Raw genomic sequence first — 26395 nt, 5'->3', positions numbered from 1 at the left:
CACACACTCACAGTGCTGTTTGGGAGGGAATCCCTGGATTTTAACCCAGCAATGGTAAAGGAGCGGGATATAGTACCAAGTCGGGATGGCTTGTGACTTGGAGGGAAATTTGGAGATGGGGGTTCTCCCTTGTGGCCAGCACGTTTTTTGGACTGTGGGAGGAAACCGGAGTATTTGGAGGAAACCCACGCAGACACTGGGAGAATGTGCAAACTCCACACAGACAGTGACCCGAGCCAGGAATCAAACCCGGGACCCTGGCACTGTGAGGCAGCACTGTGTGGCACTGTGCCCACCATGTGTTTTGATTGACTGTTCAAGGGGCAGGGGGTTGGGGGGGGAATATGGCAATGGGAGGGTCAAATTTGAAGTTCATCACACCATTACCTGAACAGGTGTAGACAGGGGGTTGCTAAACCAGGATTGGGAATCTGGCTGGTTTGTGTCTTCCTTCTCAACTCAAGGTGTTGCCGGCAATTCCACAGCCATCAGTTAACCTGGAACAATGAGGATTGAATCAGGAAGCGTCCAAAAGTGCATGGCTTCAGCTCCTCACCTTGCCTTCAGGAGCTGAGCCATTGCGATATTACGTTCTATGGTCAAGAAGCCACCAATGACTTGCTCTCAGTTATTTCAAAAAAGAGAAAAAGCCCCAACAGGAGTAGCTACAAGAGACTGGATGTAAAAACAGTTCACCACAGGAGCACATTAGAGCAAACATACTCCTTGTTTTCTCACTATTCTTGAGGTCAAACCGTTCCAGGAGCCTAGCTGGTCATTTTTATCTGAAATCCTTTTCTGCAGACCTTACGGTTCCTGTTATTGTAACGGAAATGAAACTCCAATTGAAACGAAACCTCAGTATGTTGATGGTCCTTCCACACTAGCTGCAGCACTAAATGAGGAGCGTTATCTTAGCTGTAACCGGTTTCGTTTTAAGATCTGTGTGTCTAACCCCCTGAGTAACCTATAAAGCCACCTGCACAGGACAAGTACAGTCATTCCTCTATGTACATTGTAAATCAGACCTTGGATTACAAAGAGCAAAGAAAATTACAGCACAGAAACAGGTCCTTTAGCTCTCCAAGCCTGCACAAACCATGCTGCCCATCTGAACTAAATTGTGTTCTTTTAGCTTTGGAAAAAAGGAAGTACGACTTGGTTTAGTTGCTGAGCTTCCAACTTACAGGCAGTGATTGTGCATTATGGTTGCTGTGCATGCTGTGTAGAGAATCTCTTGTTCTCCTTTGTTCCTTGGCTGGTGATTCCTGCTTGAAACTGTGCGTGTTGTGAATGTGAAATGAGGTTGGGGGTCCAGGATTGACTTTTAAGCGCCTCGTTCTCCAGCGCCCTGTGGTCATTTAACTGTCAGAGGTCCATGTACACATGAATTTGCCCATTTGGACATGGCAGCGAAGGGCTGCTGGCACTCATGTGACACACTCCAATGTGGATACCACAAAAGAGCAACCACTGGGACCATACTCCACCAAGCAGCCAGCACCTCTGGAAAGAGGGGAAAGGAGCAAAGGAGAAATGTAGTGGTTAGGAGAGAAAGGGTGGCAAGGAAAAGAGCAGCTATTTATGGTAGAGTGGAATTAATTGGGAAAATCTCCTGCAGTCACTATCACTCATCTTCCGGCATTTACTGAAGTATTAACCCATGCCAGTCCTCTATGCACTGTGCGCTGAGGTGAAGTGAGGTGACTGGCACTGGGAGAAAGTGGCAGGAAAACCTGGAATGAGGATGAAAAGAAAGATAAAAGTACCTAAACCCAACAATGCATTTTTTTTAATGAGGGTGTGATGTGGGAGCAATGACGGGTGGGATTTTCTGGCTTCCAGTCCTGCCAACAGCATTCCCCATGGCGGAGGGTATGAACAAATGGAAACACTTGTTTTGAACCTTCTGCAGTTCTGTGGATAACGTTCCCATTACTCCCTCACCAATAGTGTAAGGTATCAGATATTGTGAATTTAGCATGTTTAAATCATGGGGAGTTGACAGCTTTAAGAGAGAATTCATCTGGACCAACCACGCCAACCCCCTTTACAGCCTTGAGTCTTCAGCCAACTCAGTCAGCAAGGAACTCCTTGAGAGAGTTACAAGGTTGTTTATAAAAAAAAACAGCAAATTAAAATGTTCCCCCCATGACTCATTCTGATGTTATGGGTTACAAATAATCGCCAGGTTGCTCATGTGGGAACAGTGGTTTATTTCTGTGGGACTTAGTAAAGATGGAAAACAAAGCCTTGGCAAAGATAATCTGTCCTGTGAACTCCATTCTAATTGTATTCCTTTCCAGAAAGAGCTGAGTTTCCCTGAAACAATTGCGTCATAGTTTCTCCTGCTCGTGGTATTGGAATGCGCCCAGGGCTCCCCATGTTGACATGTCCTTACTGGATATTTCAGCAGCACAGTGAATAGAAAGGAGTGCATCCAATTCCATGCTGTTTTATGCTTACCTCGTGCTGGCTGAGTATCATAACTTAGTCTGACAAGTTTCAGAAGATGGGATTGTTTGGGTTCTAAAGGGATGTGATGGGTGACTCTAAGTCGCCTGTGATAGAATCCCTACAATGCCCATCAAGTCTGCAACAACTCTTCGAAAGAGCATCTAACCCAGGGTCAAACCCTGTAACTCCACATATTAATCCCACTAATTCCTCCCAACCCACACATCTTGAGACACTAAGGGGCAATTTAGCATGGCCAATCCCCCCATCCTACACATCTTTGGAGTGTGGGAGGAAACCGGAGCACCCAGAGGATACCCACACAGACACAGGCAAAAAATACAGACTCCACACAGACAGTCATCCAAGGCTGGAATTGAACCTGGGTCCCTGATGCTGTGAGACAGCAGTGCTAATCATTGCGCCACTACGCCACCCTATCCTGTACCAAAAAGAAAGTGTCACATATTATCAAGACACTCAAATGGCGAGTCTCAGGTACTTGCATTAACCCACATCCCTACTCCGGATGCAGGCCCAATGGCTAAACACGGCCCCCAAGAGCTCAATGAAAACTGGAATCGACCCGCTTGATGTTTATTTTCACTACTGATGAAAATTAATCGGGAAGGTGTCTGGGGTACAGCATACATGCTGACATAGATCAGTCAGAAAGAATGGCTTATTACTACATTGTAAACTCTCATGTAGTTCCATGTGCACTGAGCCTTCTTAAGCCTCTTAGAAAGGTTTGCGAACACTGCACGCAGAAGGAATCACTTTGAAATGAAATGCCTTTTGGCACACAGATATACGTGGCAGTTATTTTTGTAGATGGTAAGATCCCTCAAACAGGAATAGGAAGAATTACCTGTTAATTTCCGACATTTTGGACGGCATTTTTTGAGGGATGAATATTGGTGAAGATACTAGGAGAACTTCCTGTTCTGCTTGTGTAGAACCATTGAAAACAGAAGGAACAGGAACAGCACCTCGAGCCTGCACTGCCATACAATTAGATCCTGACTAACATGCACCTCAAAACTTTCTTCACCCACCTGTGCTTCACATCCTTTGATAACCTTAGAAACCAAAAATTCATTGATCATAATCCTGTAAGATCCATTTGTCCAAGTATCCCTTGGAAATAGAGATTGCTAATGGAAGTCTAATCACCATCTGAACAAATGGATTAGTGTATGTTATGGGTGGCATGGTGGCACAATAGTTAGCACTGCTGCCTTGCAGGGTCAAGGACCTGGGTTCAATTCCGGCTGAGAGTGACTGTCTGTGTGGAATTTGCACATTGTCCCCGTGTCTGCGAGGATTTTCCCCCGCTGCTCCAGTTGCCTCCCACAGTCCAAAGACATGTATTTGGATTTGATTTATTATTGTCACATGTATACAGTGAAAAGTATTGGTTTTTGCGCACTACATACACTTCATAGAGAAGAAGAGAGTGCAGATTGTAGTGTCACAATCATAGCTAAGACAAAGAGAAACATCAACTTAACGTGAGGTAGGTCCATTCAGAAGTCTGATGGCAGCAGGGTAGAAGCTGTTCTTGAGTCTTAAGTCTTCAGGCTTCTGTATCTTTTTCCTGACGGAAGAAGGTTGACGAGATTATGTCCGGGTTGTGTGGGGTCCTTAATTTTGCTGTCTGCTTTTCCAAAAAGTGTAGACAGAGTCAATGGATGGAGGCTGCTTTGTGTGATGGATTGACCATGATGATTGACCATTCTAAGTTACCCCTTAATGTCCCAAGGCATGTAAGTTAAATGGATTAGCCATGGTAAACATGTGGTGTTACAGGCTTCGGGTGGGGGAGAGGGCCTGAGTGGGAGACTCTGTCAGGGAGTTGATGCAGACGCTATGGGCCGAAAAGTCCCTTCCTCATTGTAGGTATTCTATGATTGGAATCGGGACTGTAGAAGTCACCTTTAAGCTGCTGGATATAGTTTTGCAATTGCCTTTGCACCTTCTAATTTGCACTCTGGGGTGGTGGAAGGTTTTCACTGATGATATACAGGAGGGCTAGAATAGCCTAGAAAGTTCTTTCATTCAATCCTGTGTCGATCCCAGTAGACCACAAACTGCTAAAGCAAGACATTTAAAAAAAAATGCTGACTTCCCATTTCTGATCTCTGACCAGTATTTCATGCAGGAGAGATGAGACCAGATGTTGGTTAAGGATGTAATAAAGTTCCCGCATTGAAGAAAAGCAGCCTACAGACAGTCAGTAAGTACAGAATCACCACAGTAGATAGTCCATTGGCTGTCCATTATATATTCTACCTGATACTATGTCTCATGGTTCCCTATCACTCATTTTCCAGTCCAAGTTAACTATTATCAGGAATCATACCCAAGAAATGCCAAATGTTCAAATTCCTTCTTGGTCCATCCCCTATCTCTGAAACCTCCTCTGGTCCTACAACTTTCTGAGATCTCTGCACCCCTTCTATTCTGGCCTCTTGTCCATCCCCCGATTCGGACCCAAGTTTCTACAACAATGCAAGAAAGCAGACAAGATTCTGAAAGGACTACAGACGCAATTGTGTCTTTGTGAATATGTGCCGTGTTTGTGAAACCTCCCTCTCCACTGATGAAGGAGCAGCGCTCTGAAAGTTTGTGATTTCAAATAAACCTGTTGGACTTTAACCTGGTGTTGTGAGACTTTTTACTGGAATAGTTTCGACTGATGGGTAAAAGTTCCTTTGTTCCTAGGTGTTTGGACTGTTTTTCAGGTCAGTGTGTCACCTCAAGGTGGTTCCTAGTAGGCATGGACTTCCAACACAAAACTGCTAACACTGAAGCTGCCAGCACAGGCAGTAATCGCAGACTGGTGCATTAATATTGTGATGTGGATATGCCGGCGTTGGACTGGGGTAAACACAGTAAAAAGTCTGACAACACCATGTTTTAGTCCAACCGATTTATTTCAAATAAATATTGCATTAATATTGTGACAGAGCAGAGGGTGTTTTCCTTTCCTTTGGCGCACATTAAATGTCTTCTGGCCCTGATACCAGGCACTAATTCGGAAATACTCCATTCCCCACTACTGACATCTCTTACCTAGAATTCCTCCCAACTTTAACTGGAGTTTAAAGTGTTGTGCCCAATTCCAAGCACCTCACTTTAACAAAAGGTTGTAGCGAAGGTGCAGAATAGATTTCTTCAAATGGTCCTGAAGATGAGGGGCTTCAGTTATGTGGAGACTGTAGCAAAAGATGGAAGTGTTTTCTTCAGAGCAGGGATATCTAAGAGGAGATTTAGGGTGATCAATATTAAGATGTGGTGGAGGACATGGATAGAAAATGTTCCTGGCAGGATGACTGGTAGCCCAGAAGACAGAGAGTTAAGATAATTGATAAAAGAAACAGAAGAGAAGTGAGGAGAAATTATCTTATACAGCAATGTGTGATGACCTGAAATGCATGGCCTGTAAAGGTGGTAGAAGCCGTTTCAATGGACACTTTTGGTGGGGAATTGGACTAATAATTGCAAAGAAAATAATTGCAGGGCTGTGGGGGAAGAGCAGAACAATGATGCTAATTGGATAGTATCTCAGAGAGCTGGCATAGGCACAATGGACCAAAGTAACTTCTTACTCTGTGATAAGATGCTATGAACATCCATTTACCGTCAGTGGACATCAGCAATGGACCTTCAGTTCTGTTGTGTGGATGTGGGTGGGTCCCATTGCCCAGTGCAGGAGTACCCTGGAGTAAACAAATCAGTGGCACTGTGCATTTGTGTTTTTCCCCAGCTTGAAGATAGTGCACAAAGTTAAGCCCAGATTGTTATTGTTGTATTGCGGTAGTGGGTCAGAGCTGTATTTTAAAATGGTCACCAATGGCATGCCGAATTTCAATGGGTTCATTTGGCATCAGCTTCTGTCTCTGTGAAGGGTTCAGTGGTGCAAGAAAGGCCACACAAGCTTTTCAGAGTCTACCCATTGCGAAGGAAATTAGAAAACACTTGAAGCAGATAAGAATCCAAGATGTATGGGAATGTGTGACATGGTGGCACAGTGGTTAGCCAGTGCCTCACAGTGTCAGGGAGCCAGGTTTGATTCCTGGCTTGGGTGGCTATCTGTGTGGAGTTTGCACATTCTCCCCCTATCTGCGTGGGTTTCCTCCAGGCGCTCCGGTGTCCTCCCACACTCCAAAGATGAGAGGGTTAGGTTGAGTGGCCATGTTCAATTGCCCCTTAGTGTCAGGGAGATTAGTAGGGTAAATATGTGGTGTTATGGGAATAAGCTCTGGATGGAATTGTTGTCGGTGCAAGCCCGATGGGCCAAATGACCTCCTTCTGCACTGTAGGTATTCTATGATTCTAAAAAATAGGCCAAATGGCCTCCAGCATCCACGTCTGATCTTCCACCTGAACTCAACTTTCCCCTCTGATCCACGTATCCCCTGATTTCCTTAGCGTCAAAATTCTACTGATCTTCCTTGAAGAATTTTATAAGATTACCACTCATTTTTCTGAATTCCAGAGAATGTCACCCCTTTGACCCACACTCTTCTCAGAGGACAATGCTCTCAACCTCGGAATCAATCCAGTGCACCTCCCCCGAAGTCAGCAAATCCTTTATTAGGCAAGAAAACCATTATGCGTTACTCCAGGAGAGCTCTCACCAAAGCCCTTTCCAATCGCACCAAGGCTTACTTAATCTTATATTCCAACCATCTTGCAATTTGCCATTTGTTTCTCTAATGACTTGTTGGACCTGCAAGCTAACTTTCAATGCTTTGTCTACAAACACATCTAAATCCTTCCAAATGCCTAAGGTAACGGGATTGGAGTAGTTAGCTCCAGTATGGAACTAGCATTGACATAGGCAGGGTGGGGCAACGGTGCTGAGGTTCTGTGATGATTACTGTGTTGCAGTTTGGTCTTGGCAACACCAAGCCAACTGTTGGAAGTAGATACCCCATCCACAATGGGACTAAAGCAGATTATCAAATGGTTTCAATCATATGCTGTTTGTTCAATTTTCCTGTACAGAAATCTGCTCCTGTCTTTACCTAAATAACAATAGAGACTACACTTCAATAGCAATCCACTGGCCTCCGCGATGAACTGTGGAAATCTCTCTTAAAATCTCTCCGTCTCTCTCTGTTTCTCTTTCCTTCTTTATCTTCCTCCTCCTCCATTGGGTACCCATGCCCGAAGTTGGTGACCATGGACTTCTGTTGGTTTGGTGAAGTACTGCAGCAGTTTACGGTGGCATCCTGCAGTCTGGCGGACCAGGAAACTCTCCCACTCTTGCCGCCTGCCATCAGGGATATTGGAAAGGTTCACAGGTTGATGCTTAAACTGTTTGGCCATGTTACGAAAGTGTCTTCCATGAGCTCCGAGCTTCTGGCCCAGAGGTAAGGACACCACCATTGCTCCACAAGACTCTCCTTCTATATTGCACTCCTTAAAACTTACCTCATTGACCAAGCTTTGGAACATCTGTCCTAACATCACCTTAGTGACATGAGATTGACAAGGCCCCTCTGAAGTGCTTTGGGATGTGTTAATGGCTTATTGATGGGAAATAAAAGCAAGTTGTTGTTGTTGCAAGATTTTACAAGTGTCCCAAATTTGCTTTTACTGATAATGAATCAGAGGTTTTTACTGAAATGTTTTTTTTTGCAGATGTTATGTGATTGAAAACATGTGTATTTATTGAAAGCCTGTAAAGGAAATTCGATTCTCAAGGGCTTAGAAAACAGTAGCTACAGAAGAGAGTAATTTTGAGGGAAAACGCTGAGTAGCTCTGCAAGAAATTTATGGGTAATGTTTTTATTTTAAAGGAAGGTTTCACTCCACACACCCACAAGCCACATGAAAACTACTGACTGGAAGTGCAGGCAATAACAACAAGCTATAATGTCGTGAAATTTACTGTACACGCTTGAAAAAATATTTCCTAGTCATGCATTCATTATTTGTTTATTCCTTTTCCTTTTAACGTCTTTTGCTTTGTTGCTGATGAGTGGCATGGTGGCACAGTGGTCAGCACTGTGGCCTCACAGTGCCAGAGACCCAGGTTCGATTCCCGGCTTGGGTTACAGCCTATGTGGAGTTTGCGCATTTCCTCGTGCCTGCATGGGTTTCCTCCGGGTGCTCCAGTTTCTTCCCACAGTCCAAAGATGTGTGAATTAGGTGGATTGTCCATTCTAAATTGTCCCTTAGTGTCAGGGAGACGAGTTAGAATAAATGCATAGGGTAATGGGGATAGGGTCTGGGTGGGATTGTAGTCAGTGCAGACATAATGGGCCAAGTGGCCTCCTTCTGCATGGTTGGGATTCTATGTTCTAACTGGTGAATAGAATCATTGAGGTCAGGTGGGAAAAATTAAAAACAATCTGCATTTAGATATCGCCTTTATCTTGGTAAAATATCTCAAGGTGCTTCACCAGAGTTACAAACACAACTCGATATTGAGGCACAAGTGGAGGATGTATGAAGACCTATCCCAAAGGCTTTGTCAAAGAGAAGGTTTTAAGAATGAAGCACCTTAAAATGGAGAGAGAAAGGTAGGGAAGTTTGAGGAGAGAATGCCAGACCTTAGGGCCTAGGCGCTGAAAGCATGGCCGGAATTCTCCGGCCGCTCACTTCCCGCCTTCTCTGTACGCGAGGACGGAGGATTTAGCACTCAGCCAAATCTTTGTTTACTGCAGGGGACCAGAGAATCCTGTTGGCGTGAATGGCCCGTGACTGCCAAGGGAGAAGCCATGGCATTTGGGGATACACAAGAGGGCAGAGTTGGAGGAGGCAGGATTTGTTGGGCGGGGGGAGTGGGGGGAGATGATGGGGAAGAGGTGGGGGGGGTGAATGCCTGGTTAAGATGCATCAGCTATCATGATGTGAGGAAGCAGACTTGTTTTCCTGCTTCTCAGTTCTGAGTGCCGGGATGGCCGTTCCTGGCTTTTACACAAATGTTCGCAAAATGGGAAAGGCTGAGAACAGAACTTCTACGTAAGGTCAAGGGAAGATAGGGCAGCTGAGCGGAGAGTCTCTGGTAATCTGCAAGCCAAGGTGCGGATTTGTGACAGGGAGCTGGTTCCGAACGCAATGCCAAAAATACAACACTGGTGCATATCTGCAGCTGTATCCCACCACGTCTATCAGTTCAACTCAAGGTAAACACAACCAAATCTTTTTTCAGCATTGCAAAGGTTAGCTGTCACTTCATGTATAACAGCTGAGACAGTCAGAAGCATGTGAACAACTGTCTAAAGTACAACTGATCCTTCAGTTTAAAGCTGTAACTCCCTAAGCAGCAGGAACCAAAAAGAACCCCAGTCAAACTGAATCTGGAGTGTGTTGACATAAGGGGAGTGGAAGCAGATTCAACAGCAACATTCAAAAAAGAACTGGGTGATTATTCTAAGGGACCATTTTTACAGTGCTTTGGGGAAAGAGCAAGGAAGTGGGGCTAATTGGATCAGTCTACCAAAGAGCTGGTACTGGCACAAGGGGTCAAATGGCCTCCTTCTGTACTAAACCATTCTATGAAAATAATATTAGCAGGAGGCAGGAAGGAAAGGCTCCCCCCTGCCAAATAACATTTCACATTGTTCCTTGTTACGAATCATCAGTAAGGCACGAGTCTTATGACTGATTTACTCATGGAGTTGTGCAAATTGGGATTTCAGCCAGCAAAAGGCTCCAGTGGTGAATAAAAACATGTCTGCACAATTCCACGTTTGCGCAAGAATGTGCGTAGAAGGCAAGGAATAATGGAAACATAGTTTGAACTTTACTCTACACAACTGCAAGTGTAGGAAGAGGTACGGTCCATTCGATTCCGAGAGCCCATTTCACCATTCTATCAGAACATAGTGGATCTATACAAAAACTTCATCCATTTGCTTCTTCTCCATATCCCTTGATGGCCTTATGCGACAAAAATTCATCCATCTCGAATCTTGTAAATTTCTAGCGCTCTATCATCTCTTAAGAGGTAGTGGATTCCCAATTTCCACTGCCCTCTTTTTGGTAAGATTGCTTCATGATTTCAATCCTTAATTGCCTGTCTTTTAATCTTTTACCCTTCCTTGCTCCAGACGTGAGTTTTTTTCTCTCTAACATATGGAATCCCTTTATCATTTTAACCATCCCAATTACATCACTTTTCACTCTTTCAAGCACGTCACCCAGGAACACAAACTTTTATGGCTATGATCACTGTGCCCACTCGCCGAGAGGAAATGTGCTCGTTTCGGAAAGAAAAACAAGTTTGTTTTTCATCCCCTTCTGTACTAATACGTCCTTTCTTTTTCTGCTGAATTCTAAATATGTGATTCATGCTTTCAAGGAGATGATGCCTCAGCTTACCGTTTCTGAACATTGCTCAGTGCCAACATTGGCCATTCAGTCCAACTGAGGCTGGAGATCAGCTTTATTTTTTATCAACATACTATCTTAACTCACAGCAAGTCCCATTCCTCTGTCATCCCCATGATCACTGACTCCTTGTCAAGCAATCTCTTGATTTAAAAATTCTCATCCTTGTTTTCAAATCCCTCGTGGCAATAGTGGGCAAACTGAGGCCCGGGGGCCACATGTGGGTTCTGTGTGTAGTCCATGAGATATTATGTTGACTGTTGTCCACGTGCAGGACTACTACATTCCACTGGTTTCCATCTGTGTAGTTTTCTCCTGCTGGTGTAACTGAAGTGATACGCATGTAAAGAAAGGGCAAGTGAAGTGAGGCGCATGGTGATTGAAAGCAACACTGACTGAGAGCTGTGCGTTCCCTCTATATCCAAAATATAAATATTTATCTTGTTCTTGCCATTTGACATTGATGACAGTTTTACTAATACATACATAATTAAACATTAACTCGTGAAATACTCCGCATGTATTAAATGTACTGAATCTTATTCATGATGACATGGTTAGTGAACAAGCCCGATTTCAATCTTGCGGCTCACTGAAGTGAAGGAAAGCCACTTAAGTGGCCACTCACTAGCCTAGGATGCCCACCACTGCCTCATGGCCTTGCTCAGTGCCCCCTCCCCTATCTATGTAATTGTCTCCAGCCCCACAACTCTCCAAGATATCCATGCTCATTGAATTCTGGCTTTTTCTGTATTCCCGATGCTAACTGATCCATTATTGTTGTCCGTGCCTTCAGCTGCCTAGACCTCAAGCTCTGGAATTCCTACCCTGCTCCCCTCCATCTCTCTATCTCACTTTCCTCCTTTAAGACGCTCCTTGAAACTTGCCTTTTTGACCAAGCTTTGGGTCATCTGACCAAATATTGTCTTACGTGGCTCGGTGACGTACATTGTTTTAAAGTTTCCCTGCGAGGAGTTTCGAGATGTTTCATTAATTAAGAACACTTTATAAATATACGTTGTTGTTGCACTGCCATGTAAATAAAGATAAAGATCAAACGCTGGTGTGAAAAACTGAATTGCAAGAGACAGACAGCTTGTTTCCCTTTCTGAATGAGGCTTCTCCAGTAACCAAGGTGAAGGTAATGTTTATCTGGGGAGGTGCTTTGTATCCTGTGCTTCTGACTCCTGCTGCAATTTCATTCCAAAGGCACCAGCCTTGGGGTAGTTATCAGAACTAGGAACACTGAAAACTTCACTCCTCCCTAGTCAAGGGTTATTGAAGTCAACTATGCCATCTGCCCTTTGATCAGGGTCACCAACTATGAGTTTGTTATGTAACTGTCTGTCTTAAACCATGTTTAAAGTTTATTTATTAGTGTCACATGTAGGCTTACATTAATACTGCAATGAAGTTACTGTGAAAATCCCCTAGTCACTTCTGTTCAGATACACTGAGGAAGAATTTAGCATGGCCAATGCAGCTAACCAGCACTTCTTTAGAAGGAAACTGGAGCACCCAGAAGAAAATCTTGCAGATCCAAGGAGAATGTGCAAATTCCGCACAGACAGTGACCCAAGTCGGGAATCGAACCTGGGTCCCTGGTGCTGTGAGGCAGCAGTGCTAACCACTGTGCCACTGTGCCTCCCTGTGCCACTGTGCTGCTCTGATGAAATGACTCTCATCATTGGTGCATCCTTCAGCCACACCACATTCCCATAGCCAACTGGAAAACGAACAGACTAACAACAGACAGTTAACAACTAATTGGAGGAGGTTCCACAAATATCCCCATCCTCAATGATAGCAGAACCCACCACATCAGTGACAAAGGCGGAAGCATTTGCAACCATCTTCAGCCAGATGTGCCGAATGGATGATTCATCTCACCCTTGCATGAGGTCCCCAGATGTCTGTCTTCAGCAAATTCGATTGAGTCCGAAAGAAATGGCTGAAGGCACTGGATGTTGTAGATGCTATGGACCTTGACAACTTTCCAGCAATGGCACTGAAGACTTGTGCTCTAGAAATAGCCAAGCCTCTAACCAAGCTGTTCCAGTATAGCTACAACACTGACATCTACTTGACAATGTGGATAGTTGCCCAGGTATGTCCTGAACTCAACAAACAGGACAAATCCAACCCAACTAAGTATTATCCCATCAGTCTACTCTCTATCATCAGTGAAATTATGGAAGGGGTCATCAACAGTGTTATCAAGAAGTATTTACTCAGTAATAACCTGCTCACTGATGGTCAATCTGGCTTCTGTGAGGGAGATTCAGCTCCTGACCTCATAACAATTAACAAATATGGATGAAAGAGCAAAACTCAAGAGCTGAGGTGAGATTGACTACCCTTGAGATCAAGGCAGCACTTGACTGAGTGTGGCATCAAAGAGCCCTCACAGAACTAAAGTCAACAGGAATCAGGAGAGAAACACTCCATTGGTTTGAGTCATACTCAGCTCAAGAGATGATAGTTATCGTGTTGGAGGTCAATCAACTCAGCTCCATGACATCACTACAGGAGTCCCACAAGATAGTGTTCCAGGTCCAACCATCTTTGCCTGCTTCATCAATCATCTTCCCTCCATCAGAAGGTTAGAAATGGGGATGTTCACAGATGATTGCACAATGTTCAGCACCATTCACAACTCTTCAGATACTGATGCAGTCTGTTTCTATATGCAGCAAGACCTGAACAACATTCAGGCTTGGGCTGATACGTGGCAAAAAACATTCATGCCACACAAGTGCCAGGCAATGAGCAGCTCCAACAAGAGGAAATCTAACAACTTCCTCTTGACATCGATGGCATTACCATCACAGAATCCCTACTATCAATATTTGGGTGGTCACCATTGAGCAGAAACCAAACAGAATCAGCCATATAAATACTCTGGCTGCAAGAACAGGTCAGAGAACTGGGAGTTCTGCAGCAAGAAACTCACCTTCTGACTCCCCAAAGCCTGTCCACCATCGCCAAGACTCAAGGTAGGAGTGGGATGGAATTCTTTCTAATGCCTGGTGAGTGTAGCTCTGACAGCACTCAAGAAGCCCTTACCATGCAGGACAAAGCAGCCCACTTGATTGGCACCTTAAACATTCACCACCCTAAACATTCACTTCCTCCACAACTGATGCAAAGTAGCAGTAGTTTGTATCATTTAGAAGTTGCACTGCAGCAACTCACCAGGGTTCTTCTTTCGATAGTACCTCCTAAAGCTGCAGCTTCTATTATCTTGAAGGACAAGGGTAACAGATCGTATAATCCCTACAGTGCAAAAGGGGCCATTCAACCCCACTGAATCTGCACTGACTCTTTGACAGACTATTTTATCCAGGCCCTGTCCCTCACCCTATCCCTGTAACCCCATACATTGAACATGGTTGATCCATCTAACCTGCACATCATGGACAACTAAGGGACAGGGGTGCAGTGCAGTGATTTGACATAATGTTACATCATTGGACATCACATCAATTGCTTTAGCTCACACAGTCTTGCCCATTACAGATTCTCAATCTCTGATTCTCCTCTCCTGTTAAGCCATAACTCTGGATACCCATGTTTTCACCCTAATTTTGCCCCTGTCCTCATATTGAGAATTTCCAGAAAGAAGCACTGGGGGACCACAGACCACTAGGACAGTATGGAGGCACAGTGGTTAACACTGCTGCCTCACAGCACCAGGGGCTCAGGTTCAATTCTGGCCTCGGGTCACTACCTGTGTGGAGTTTGCACATTCTCCCCGTGCCTGTGTGGGTTTCCTCCTGGTGCTCTGGCTTCCTCCCACAGTCCAAAAATGTGTGGGTTAGGTTGATTGGCCATGCCAAATTGACCCTAATCAGGGGATTAGCAGGGCAAATATGTGTGGTTACGGGAATGGGGCCTGGGTGGGATTGTGATCAGTGCACTCGATGGGCCAAATGTCCTCCTGCACTGTTGGGATTCTATGATTCTATTCTATGACCTGAGATGATTTTTCACCAATTCATTGGGCAGGGGAATTCTTGTCAACTGCTCTTAACTACTTGCTTAGATTCGATTACCTCATCACAAGCCAGAGATCAGGCCAAGGTCAACCTGGGCCCAATTCTTTGTTGTCACACTGAGGAATGCACTTATTAATTGGGCTATGGGTGAGGGGAGAGGGATAGTTGAGCACAGAACGTAGGCCGAGGCCCCAGCACAGCGTGGAGGAAATGCTGCACTGTGAGAAATCACATCTTTTGGCATTAAACAGAGACCCCGTCTGCCTTCTTGGTGGGTGTATAAGATCCCTTGGCCATATTGTTGAAGGGAAGTGGAGTTCTCCACCGTATCTTGGGCAATATTTATCCCGCAACGAATAATAAAACAGATGATCTCAGTTCTGTTTGTGGAACCTTGCTGAGTGCAAGTATGTTTCCTACATTACAACAGTGGTTACACTTCCAAACTACTTCATTAGCTTTAAAGAGCTTTTATCCTGAAGTTGTGAAAGATTTATACATGCAAGTTTTTTCTGAAGTGTCCTCGGTGCAATACACTTCACTGTGTGACACATTAAACACTGAATTTAGCATAGACAATGCACCTAACCAGCACATCTTTCGGACACTGGAGCACCCGAAGGAAACCCACGCAGACATGGGGAGAACGTGCAAACCCTGACTCATTGAGAGCAATGCTATGGAGGAGCTGCGATTGCACTGAGAGCTCTGCACCCTCATAGGGTGGAACACTGGCACAGTAGTTAACGCTGCTGTCTCACAATGCCAGGGACCCAGGATCAATTCCCAGCTTCGGTCACTGTCTGTGCGGAGTCTGCATATTCTCCCTATGTCTACGTGGGTTTCTTCCAGGAGCTCCGGTTTCCTTCCATAGTCTGAAAGGCATGCTGGTTAGGTGCACTGGCTGTGCTAAATTCTCCCTCAGTGTACCCGAACAGGCACTAGAATGTGGCAACTAGGGGATTTTCACAGTATTTTCATTGTAGTGTTAATGTGAGCCTACTTGTGACACAAATGAATAAACTTTAAAATCTATAGTGTTCCAGTAAAGGTAATGAGCAACTTTACTTTTAGTGGAAAGTTTTCATTCTTTGCATGCTGCTGAAATCCAGACCGTTGGAAACTCAATCAACTCCTGTTTGAATTACCTTTCACTACTGAACAGTAGTAACAGCAGTGCTGCCTGGCAAACAATGTTCAGCAATATGTCATTCTCATCTCCTGGATTGCGCTGGAAGAAAATACATATATTTTTCTTGGAATTTTTCTTTTTAATACCTGTCCCAGAAAAAATGTTTTCCCAAATTAATTCTCCCCCTGGAAACTTAAGGATGCTGACACGTCATGGAAAAAAAGAACAGCAAGCAAGCTCCTGATGGATGAGATGCAGAGCCCAACTCAGGTCACTTGCTGAATGAGTTACTGGCTGAGACATTCACTTTCATACCTACCATCAAGTGGGTAATTCCGTGCCAAAACCCACAAATCTGCTCAGCCGTCTGGTTTTGTTTAGCCAAAGGAACACAAATTGTGCCACTTGGACAAAGGGCGAGCATTCGAACGATTTTTCCATTTCCCCCGGACTAACCACTGTATTTGCGTTACCAACTTTGCCACAGTCAATGCCAGTGCAGCCTGTTTGACAGCACTTCACAGCCTCTGCCAATTAAGGTAAGGACAGCACAAGCACGGAACACTATCACCATGGCAATTATGGAGTCATAGAGGTTTACAGCATGGAAACAGGCCCTTCGGCCCAACTTGTCCATGCTGCCCTTTTTTTTAAAACCCTTAAACTAATCCTAATTGCCCACATTTGGCCCATATCTCTGTATACCCATTGTGCCCATGTAACTACCTAAACGCTTTTAAAAAGATAAAATTGTACCTGCCTCTACTCTGGCAGCTTGTTTCAGACACTCACCATCCTCTGTTTAAAAAAATTGCCTCTCTGGACACTTTTGTATCTCTCCGCTCTCACCTTAAACCTATGCCCTCTGCTTTTAAACTCCCCTACTTTTGGGAAAAGATATTGACTATCTACCTTGTCTATGCCCCTCATTATTTTATAGATCTCAATAAGGTCACCCCTCAGCCTCTTACGCTCCAGAGAAAAACGTCCCAGTTCATTAGCCTCTCCTTATAACTCAAACCATCGAGTCCTGGTAGCATCCTAGTAAATATTTTCTTTCTTTCTAGTTTAATAATAGGGTGACCAGAATTGCACACAGTATTCCAAGCGTGGCCTTACCAATGTCTTGTACAACTTCAACAAGATGTCCCAATTCCTGTATTCAATGTTCTGACTGATGAAACCAAGCATGCCGAATGCCTTCTTCACCACTGCCCACCTGTGACTCCACTTTCAAGGATCTATGAACATGTACTCCTAGATCTCTTTGTTTTGTAACTCTTCCCAAAGCCCTACCATTAACTAAGTAAGTCCTGCCCCAGTTCAATCTACCAAAATGCATCACCTCCCATTTGTCTAAATTAAACTCCATCTGCCATTCATCAGCCCACTGGCCCAGTTGATCAAGATTCCGTTGCAATTGGACATAACTTTCTTCACTGTCCACTATGCCACCAATCTTGGTGTCATCTGTAAACTTTCTAACCATGCCCCCTATATTCTCATCCAAATCATTAATATAAATGACAAATAACAGTGGGGCCAGCACTGATCACTGAGGCACATCACTGGTCACAGGCCTCCAGTTTGAAAAACAACTCTCTACAATCACCCTCTGGATTCTGTCAAGAAGCAAATTTTGTATCCATTTAGATACCTCACCCCGGATCCCGTGAGATTTAACTTTGTGCACCAATCTACCACGCGGTACCTTATCAAAAGCCTTGCTAAAATCCATGTAGACAACAATTAAATGGCCATTGAAGTATGATGGAACACTCTATGGTAGCCTGGGTGGGTTGAAGCTGCAGAAACATTCAGAAAGGTCGTCTCCTGCACAACGCAGCCTCACTTAATCCGAAGCCCATCCACCACATCAGAAGTTTTTTTTTGTGTAACCCTTTCCTCCCCCATCTGCGTTGTCTATATTCTTTCTCTGCCCACTTTGGATAGATAGAGTTAGATGGGGAAATACAGGAGGAGATTCAAGTGGAGCATAAAGACTGGCATGGAATGGTTGGGCTGAACAGTTTGTGCTGAGTATCCTATGGAATTCATCATAGCCACAATGTGTCCTATCTATAGGATGTGCTGCAGGAACTCTCAGAGGCACCTACCTCCCAAACCTGCAACATCCACCTAGAAGGGCAAAGGCAGCAGTGGACACACCATCACTTCAACCATCCTCTCCTGTCACGCATCTGTCTGACTTTTAAAGTTCTAAAGTTTATTTATTAGTGTCACAAGTAGGCTTACATTAACACTGCAATTAAGCTGCTGTGAAAATCCTCCAGTCGCCTCACTCCAGTGCCTGTTTGGGTTCACTGAAGGAATATTTAGCACAGCCAATGTACCTAACCCGGATGTCTTTTGGATTGTGAGAGGAAACCGGAGCACCCGGAGAAAACCCACACAGGCACGAGGAGAACGTGCAGACTCCACACAGACAGTGACCCAAGCCTGGAATCGAACCCAGGTCCCTGGCCGTGTGAGGCAGCAGTGCTAACCACTGTGTCACCGTGCTACCCTATGCCATGACTTTGGCATACACTGCCACTCCTCCAAGGATGGTGGGACAAAATCCTGAAATTCCCACCCCAACAGCACAGTGGGAGCATTTTCCTGACCGACTGTAAAGGTTTAAAGGTATATCAATATATGCTAAGAATGAGTAAATGCAAACAGCACACTTCAAATTACATTCAGGTGAGAAATTATTTAGGGAGCATTGACAATGAAGATGGTGGGGGAAAGGGTTACACAAAGAAAAACTTCTAAGTTTCTTGGATGCATAGTTAACATAGAACACAAGTGAGAAATTCAGCCTCCCAAGCTAATTCTGCAGTTCAGTTAGATGACAGAGGTTATGTATCTTAATGGAGTATAAGTGTCTGGCAGATAGGGTTAACATGGACTTGAGTGCAGTACCACCCACAAACTGATGTAAGAAAACACATGAGCTGCAATTAGGGAGACAGGCTAGTGTTGGACAGAGCCATGTGCACAAGCAAGCATGGAGATAAGTCCTGGCTTGACCCTTTTACTGCGTATATGTACTGAACTCTTGGAGTTAATAAGTGCAGACATAAATCTACAAAGACTTCAGTAATACCTACTGAACAGTATCCAACGCCAGACAACATTTTGCCCATTCACTGGCAGTCTCAAAACTCACAAAAAACTAAGATCCTACAAGACCAAAAAGAAAATTCAAAGAAGCATGCTGAGCTGAAGAAAAGCCCAAGAAGCAGAAGCACAAAGGAAAATCAACAAGAAACGTTCCAGGGAAGGGCATGGAAGCTGAAGGCAGCAATCTAAAGTTCCTTGCTGCTAAGAGAAAGCCTGTGGGCTCTCTTGAACATCCAGCTTCAGTTTCTGGAGTGCAGAGTCAGCAGACTCAGCAGTGGTGAGCTGGAATTTTTGGATTCCTCAATAAAGCAAGTCCCGAGAAACTTTTAATTAGTTCAGTGGCCAGAAATTGCCATTTAAAAATGCTAGCAGAGAAAACAGATTCCTGAGTGAGCGTTTGAACACATGGCATCTGAGATCACTCCAGAGAGGGAAAAAAAATTAATTGGATATTGGGAAAATCTCCCATTTTCCCACCTGTTAGGCACTTTATTTTGGGAGATCTCTACAGAACAGAGAAAGATTGATAGAATATTTGCAGATGTAGCAGACAATTGTTATATATTTAAGTAGTTGCATGATTGCTTTAAGAGCAGGTCACATGATTTGATGGTGATATCAGTGGGATTTTCCAGAGGTTCCTGTTTTTAGTTTCGGTTTGTGCTCTGTACAGGGAATGCGCCTTCAATTTTTTTAATGTTGTTAGTTTGAATTGATGTGTGCAAACCACATCTTTTCGTTTTGTTTAAAACTCCAAACATTATTATGATGTACTCTCAGGTATGTCGCAAGCAAAGGAAGATCTAACCCTCGAGAAAGCTAACCAGATTGTTAGGTGGTCTGAACGCTGTGTGCAATGCAAGTCCATTTTAGGATGAGAAAGTAAATGGTGGTACAGGGTAAACAGCGTAGAAATAGGAATGCTCCAGCCAAGGGAAGAACTTAAGAACATAAGAACTAGGAGCAGGAACAGGCCATCTGGCCTCTCGATCATGGCTGATCTTTTCCTGGACTCAGCTCCACTTATCCGCCTGCTCATCATAATTCCTTAATTCCCCTACTTCAAAAATGTATCAAACTTTGCCTTAAAAACATTCAATGAGGTAGCCTCAGCTGCTCCACTGGGCAGGGAATTCCACAGATTCACAACCCTTTGTGTGAAGAAGTTCCTCCTCAACTCAGTCCTAAATCTGCTTCCCCTTATTTTGAGGCCATGCCCCCTAGTTCTAGTTTCACCCGCCATTGGAAACAACTTCCCTGCTTCTATCTTATCTATTCCCTTCATAATCTTATATGTTTCCATAAGATCTCCCCTCATTTTTCTGAATTCCAATGAGTATAGCCCCAGTCTACTCAGTCTTTTCTCATAAGCCAACTCTCTCAACTCCGGAATCAACCAGCTGAATCTCCTCTGCACCCCCTCCAGTGCCAGTATATCCTTTCTCAAGTAAGGAGACCAAAACTGTACACAGTACTCCAGGTGTGGCCTCACCAGCACCTTATACAGCTGCAACATAACCTCGCTGTTTTTAAACTCCATCCCTCTAGCAATGAAGGGCAAAATTCATTTGCCTTCTTCATTACCTGCTGTACCTGCAAACCAACTCCTTGAGATTCCTGTACAAGGACACCCAGGTCCCTCTGCACAGCAGCATGCTGCAATTTTTTTACCATTTAAATAATAGTCCATTTTGCTGTTATTCCTACCAAAATGGATGACCTCACATTTACCAATATTGTATTCCATTTGCCAGACCCTCGCCCACTCACTTAGATTATCTATATCCCTTTGTAGACTTTCAGCATCCTCTGCACACTTTGTTCTGCCACCCATCTTAGTGTCATCTGTGAATTTTGACACACTACACTTGATCCCCAACTCCAAATCATCTATGTAAATCTTAAACAATTGTGGTCCCAACACTGATCCCTGAGGCACACCAATAGTCACTGATCGCCAACCAGAAAAACACCTATTTACCCCCACTCTTTGCTTTCTGTTAGTTAACTGAGGCTACCCCGCTAAATATTTTTAAGACGCGGGTTGATGGGTTTTTGATAAGAGAGGGGATTAAGGGTTATGGGGAGAGGGTGGAACTGAGCCACGACAGATCAGCCATGATCTTATTGAATGGCGGGGCAGGCTCGAAGGGCTAGTTGGCCTAATCCTGCTCCTATTTCTTATGTTCTTATGTTCTAACACGTAATACCGTGCACCTTTATCTTATGTAGCAGTCTTTGGTGTGGCAAATGCCTTCTGGAAATCCAGATACACCACATCCACAGGTTCCCCACTGTCCACTGCACATGTAATGTTCTCATAGAATTCCACCAGATTAGTCAAACATGTCCTTCCCTTCATGAACCCATGCTGCGTCTTACCAATGGGTCAATTTATATCCAGATGTCTCGCTATTTCTTCCTTGATGATAGACTCAAGCATTTTCCCTACTACAAAAGTTAAGCTAACTGGCCTATAGTTACCCGTTTTTTTGTCTACCTCCTTTTTCAAACAAGAGGCGTCACATTTGCTGTTTTCCAATCTGCGGGAATCACCCCAGAGTCTGGCGATACACTAGCGAAGCAATACACTAACCTACCAGTACAGCAACCATGCCAAAACTGAGGAACAAAGCGCCTCCATGGCCAGCTCAATGTACTGCAATTTTGGCCCAATGTTTTTAATGAAACAGAATTGGACACATCTGCAAACTATATAATGCTGAAACATCTACGCGCAGAAATGACCCAAGGATAAGTATTGGGATCAAGACTGCCACCAAGAGGGCATACAACCATGTTTCTTGGAAATAGTCAAAGATCCTAGATTTTCACATTGGAGTGCAGATGTTTTGGTTAATGTCCATCTCACAAAGCTGGACACATGTAAACTGGAATGCTCCAATCAAAGAATCGTGGTTGAAACACTGATTTCGAACAACTGACACACCACCCTATAGACCTGGAGAAAACTTTGGTCACAGGTATGATTCTGGAACTACTATGGTATGGCGGCAAACAAATTTTCGGGCCAATGTACTCTTTTTCTCTCATGAATAGAGATACATGTGTAGCCCTAAATCTCCTCAAAATGGCAGATGTCAAGACAACAACTATCATAAACTATGCAGAACTGCAAATTCCCGAGAACTCAAACAAGGCAGAGTATTCTGACTGGGACTTCAGTTCTGAATTGTCTTCTCTCTTTACAGAGCAGGTTTCTCCATTTTCAGTACAGGTGCTGGAAAGCCCTTGTTAGTCGTACCAGCCAACCACATGGATGATTACTGCGATGCCAGTGGAAGATAGACAAGAAAGCAACCAAAAACCAGAAAAGGCTCAACCTCCAGCTCCGACAATTGCTGATGAGGTCAACAGTGTGACCACAGAGCAAACACTGCAACCCTTGGCTAGCATGAGAGTGCCCCAGACGTTGCTGGAACCAAGTATCAAACATCCATTGCCCACAGCACACCACGCAGTCAATTGCAAAGATGAGCTTACCAAAAAAAACCATATCCTCATAATGGTCATCTTCCAACAAAAAGGACATCACCATGACACACACAACAAAGAAAGACAAGAATGTACAAGAAATGAGATGAAGTAATAACCACCGATCATTACAACTATCAAGTCAACAGACATGGTTCAATAGCAAGGGACAGAAAAGAGAATGAAAAGACATGCAAACACCAGAACAATCTCCAAATCAACAACGTTTATCTGCAATGATAAAGCTTACCTCTCCTCTGTAAGTCATGCAAATGAGATATGGAAGGACTTATAAGGCCTCCAAACCAGCTTAACCTATGAACTCAGGGACTTGAGGGAGGAGATGGAGTATTGATAATGACGTAAATACATGGGATAAATTAGAATAACTTTAAACACTGGATAGAGGCCTGGGGTTGGCAGGGGGGTGCTGGTGGGAGCTGGGGTGGTGGAGGTGTATATAAAAGTTTGGCACATGTAGGGTTAATGTGGGACTGACTGCAGTACCACACAGAGAACAAATTACCTTCGAGATCAGTCTAATTTTGCACAGGGATGTGAGTACAGGTAAGCATGGAGACAGCTCCTTGAAGAACATAAATTGTTCTTGTAGTTAATAAATGCAAAATGTTAATCTATTTAAGACAACAAGGACCTACTGAGTGGTATCCAACATCTTACAATCGACCCACTTTTGTTCCGTAACTTTTAATACCCTCTGCAAACAATTGTCAATCTCAGTTTTGACATTTTCAGCAGTTATATGAGGAGAGAGAACTCCAGATTTCCATTATCTTTCCTTTGACGAAGTGCTCCATAACATTACTCCAAAAGGTTAAGATCTAACTTTAAGATTATTTCTCTTTGTTTTGCTACCAGGGAGAAAGTTTCTCTTTATGTATCCTTTTAACTCAACTCCTGACCATTTCAAGACAGACAGATTTAGAGTGGAAATTTCAGAGATTAGGGCTTAAGCAGCTGAAGCCATGGCGGCCAAGGATGGAACAAAGAAAACTGGGACAGCAAGGTTAACATGACATGTGTGTGACATTTTGAAGCAGTTCTACTCATGGCCATGAGACCTTAACAATGCTGAGGAAACAATTCCCTAATTTGTTCGGCCAAGCCAAACTTTGAGACAGGGTGGTGGTAAAGTGGTTGCTGAAGATGAAGCAATGCCCCTTATCCACGTACCCCATGCCCACTTGCCCCCTCCCCATTTTGCTCCTACCCACCTACCCCTTTCCTATTTGACCCCCACCCACCTGGTTCCTACCCACTCGGCTCCTAACCACCTGTCCCACGCCCGCTTGGCTCCTACACATCTGTCCCATTCCCACTTGACCCCGACCCACCTGTCCCAGGCCCTCCTGGCTCCTACGCATTTAGAATCATAGAATCCCCATGGTGCGGAAGGAGGCCATTTGGCCCATCGAGTCAGCCCCAAACACAATCTCACCAGGCTCCATCTCCACAAACCATGCATTTACTCTAGTTAGTCCCTCTTACACTAAGGGGCAATTTAGCATGGCCAATCCATCTAACCCACACATGTTGGCCTGTGGGAGGAAACCAGAGCACCTGGAAGAAACCCACACAGACACAGGGAGAATACAGAAACTCCACACAGACAGTGACCCAAGCCAGGAATTCAACCCGGGTCCCTGGTGCTGTGAAGTGGTAGTTCTAAGTACTTGTGCCAGCATGCCACCCCATGCCATCCAAGGATATGTGAGTTGATTGGCCATGTTAAATTGACTTTAGTGTCAGGGAGATTAGCGGGATATATACATGGGGTTATGGGTATAGGAGCTATGTGGGATTGTTGTCAGTCCAGACTCAAAGGGCTGAATGGCCTCCTTCTGCACTGTAGGGATTCTATGATGATAAGTATGATAGCTGTCCCATGCCCATTTCACTACTAATAACCTAGCCCCAACTGGTTAACACTTATCCCACTCAGAACCATCTGGCCCCCAGAATCGTGCAGAGGCCATTGTCCTTAGGGTGAGCATGTCTTTTACCAATTACCTGACCACAGTCATCTGGTAAAACACAACTGGTGTTGGGTAAGCCTGGTGCACAGCTCTGCACATGGGCAGCTAGAATTCCTGAGCAGTTGGCTCAGCCATCTCTGGGTAGACCCATCCAGCAATCTGAAGACAGGTAGCAATCAAACAGATGATGCGGAAAGTCTGACGCACAGTTCAGAAGTTCACGTGATCCAGAACACGTGCAGACATCCAAGGTTTGGTGCCTGTCTTGAGTGGGGTGCAGAGAGGAGCAAAGCACTGCTCCTGAGTCTCTGCATTGCCAACTGGCAAAACCAGCATTCTGTGTGATCACAGGAAATAGTGTCAGTGTGGATACATTTTATAGTCAGTCACCTTGCTATTTAAGAGAATCTATGGATGCTTGTTGTCTGTTGAATGATGGCTCAAACTTGCCTTGTATCTATCCTCCTTGTGAAGAGAGGTGACTGTCGGCTACATCTCTTTGGGGTTGAGTTAGCTCCAAGGTGACGCACTTTCTGACGGAAAGCTGAAGCTGACTTAATCCTCCATGGCAGATTTGGTTCTTTTGGAAGACTTTTAAGCATTACGATGGATTTCTATGTATACAACTAATCCGAAGTCTTCCCTATGGGTGAGTCCAGAAATCAAAGTTTCTCACAATCTTGATTAAGGATCCTGAAACTAGGACATTTCAGTTAGGGATTGATATTGAAGTTACAGACAAGGAAGTTACTTGGAGACAGGTAGTATTGCTAGATTTCAAAACCCTGGATGACAGAGCCATTCAGCCTTTGCTCATTACTGCTGCACATTTTTGCGCTATTCTCAAAAGAAGGATCCAGCTTCTTGGCTGCTGAAAAATACTGACAGTGGGTCACCAATCCTTTAACATCAGCAACACTGAAATATACATCCCTAGCATCTCTTCCTTCTGTTCAGCATGGTGTAACAATTTCAAAACCCTGACATACCCATGTCTTTACACAAGACTGAATATTACAGATGGGAGAAGGTTTCCTTGGCTTTAGAGAGACATGGTGGCACAGTGGTTAGCCCTGCTGCCTCACAGTGCCAGGGACCTGGGTTCAATACTGGCCTTGGATGATTGTCTGTGGGGAGTTTGCATGTTCTCCCCATGTCTGTGTGGGTTTCCTCCAGGTGCTGCAGTTTCCTCCGCAGATGTGGAGAAAGATGTGCAGGTTAGGTGAATTAGCGGGGTAAATTTGTGGGGTTACAGGGATAGGGTGGGGGAGGTGGGCCTGGGTAAGATGTTCTTTCGAGAGTCAGTGCAGACTTGATGGACCAAATGGCCTCCTTCTGCGCTGTAGTGATTCTATAGGGATTCCAAGGAAATGCCAGGGGATTATATTCATTGGAGTTTAGAAGAGTGAGAGGCGATGTTATAGAAATTTATTAAATTCTGAAGAGGTTAGATAGTGAATTTAGAAAGTGAGCTCCTGATGATGGGGGAATCGTAATTTATAGGACTGAGGTGAGGAGAGATTTCTTGACCCAGAAGGTGGTGAATGTGTAGAAATCACTACCACAGAAGGTAGTTGAGGGCAAAGCGTCAGATGATTTCAGGGAGGAATTAGATATAGCTCTTGGGACAAAAGGGATCAAGGGATATGGTCGGAGGGTGGGGGAAAGGGGAGGTGAGGAATCAGGGTATTGACTTTGATGATGAGCCATGAACAAAATGAATGCTAGAGCAGGCTCAAAGGGCCAAATGGCCTACTCCTGCTTCTAGTTTCAATATTTCTATCCCAATTCCCCACAGCCTTGCACATTTTCCTTTTCAAGTATCTATCTCATTT

General features: G+C 44.4%; 1 protein-coding gene across 2 annotated transcripts in view; it reads right to left on the bottom strand.

Moving 5' to 3' along the window:
• LOC145358038 (transcription factor HIVEP3-like) overlaps positions 1-26395 on the bottom strand; it is a 397799-nt gene that overhangs the window by 139666 nt on the left and 231738 nt on the right. The window contains exon 2 of one of the 2 annotated variants that reach the window (XM_080211748.1): positions 388-497. The exons of the other annotated variant lie outside the window; for it this stretch is intronic. The gene's annotated coding sequence lies outside the window, so the exon portion shown is untranslated. The remainder of the gene's footprint in view (positions 1-387; positions 498-26395) is intronic. 2 annotated transcript variants of the gene reach the window in all.

Source organism: Carcharhinus amblyrhynchos, chromosome 24, assembly GCF_965287045.1.
Source record: "Carcharhinus amblyrhynchos chromosome 24, sCarAmb.v2.hapA, whole genome shotgun sequence".
In the NCBI taxonomy this organism is placed as follows: Eukaryota; Metazoa; Chordata; class Chondrichthyes; order Carcharhiniformes; family Carcharhinidae; genus Carcharhinus; species Carcharhinus amblyrhynchos.
This window is presented reverse-complemented; position numbering and strand designations above follow the sequence as displayed.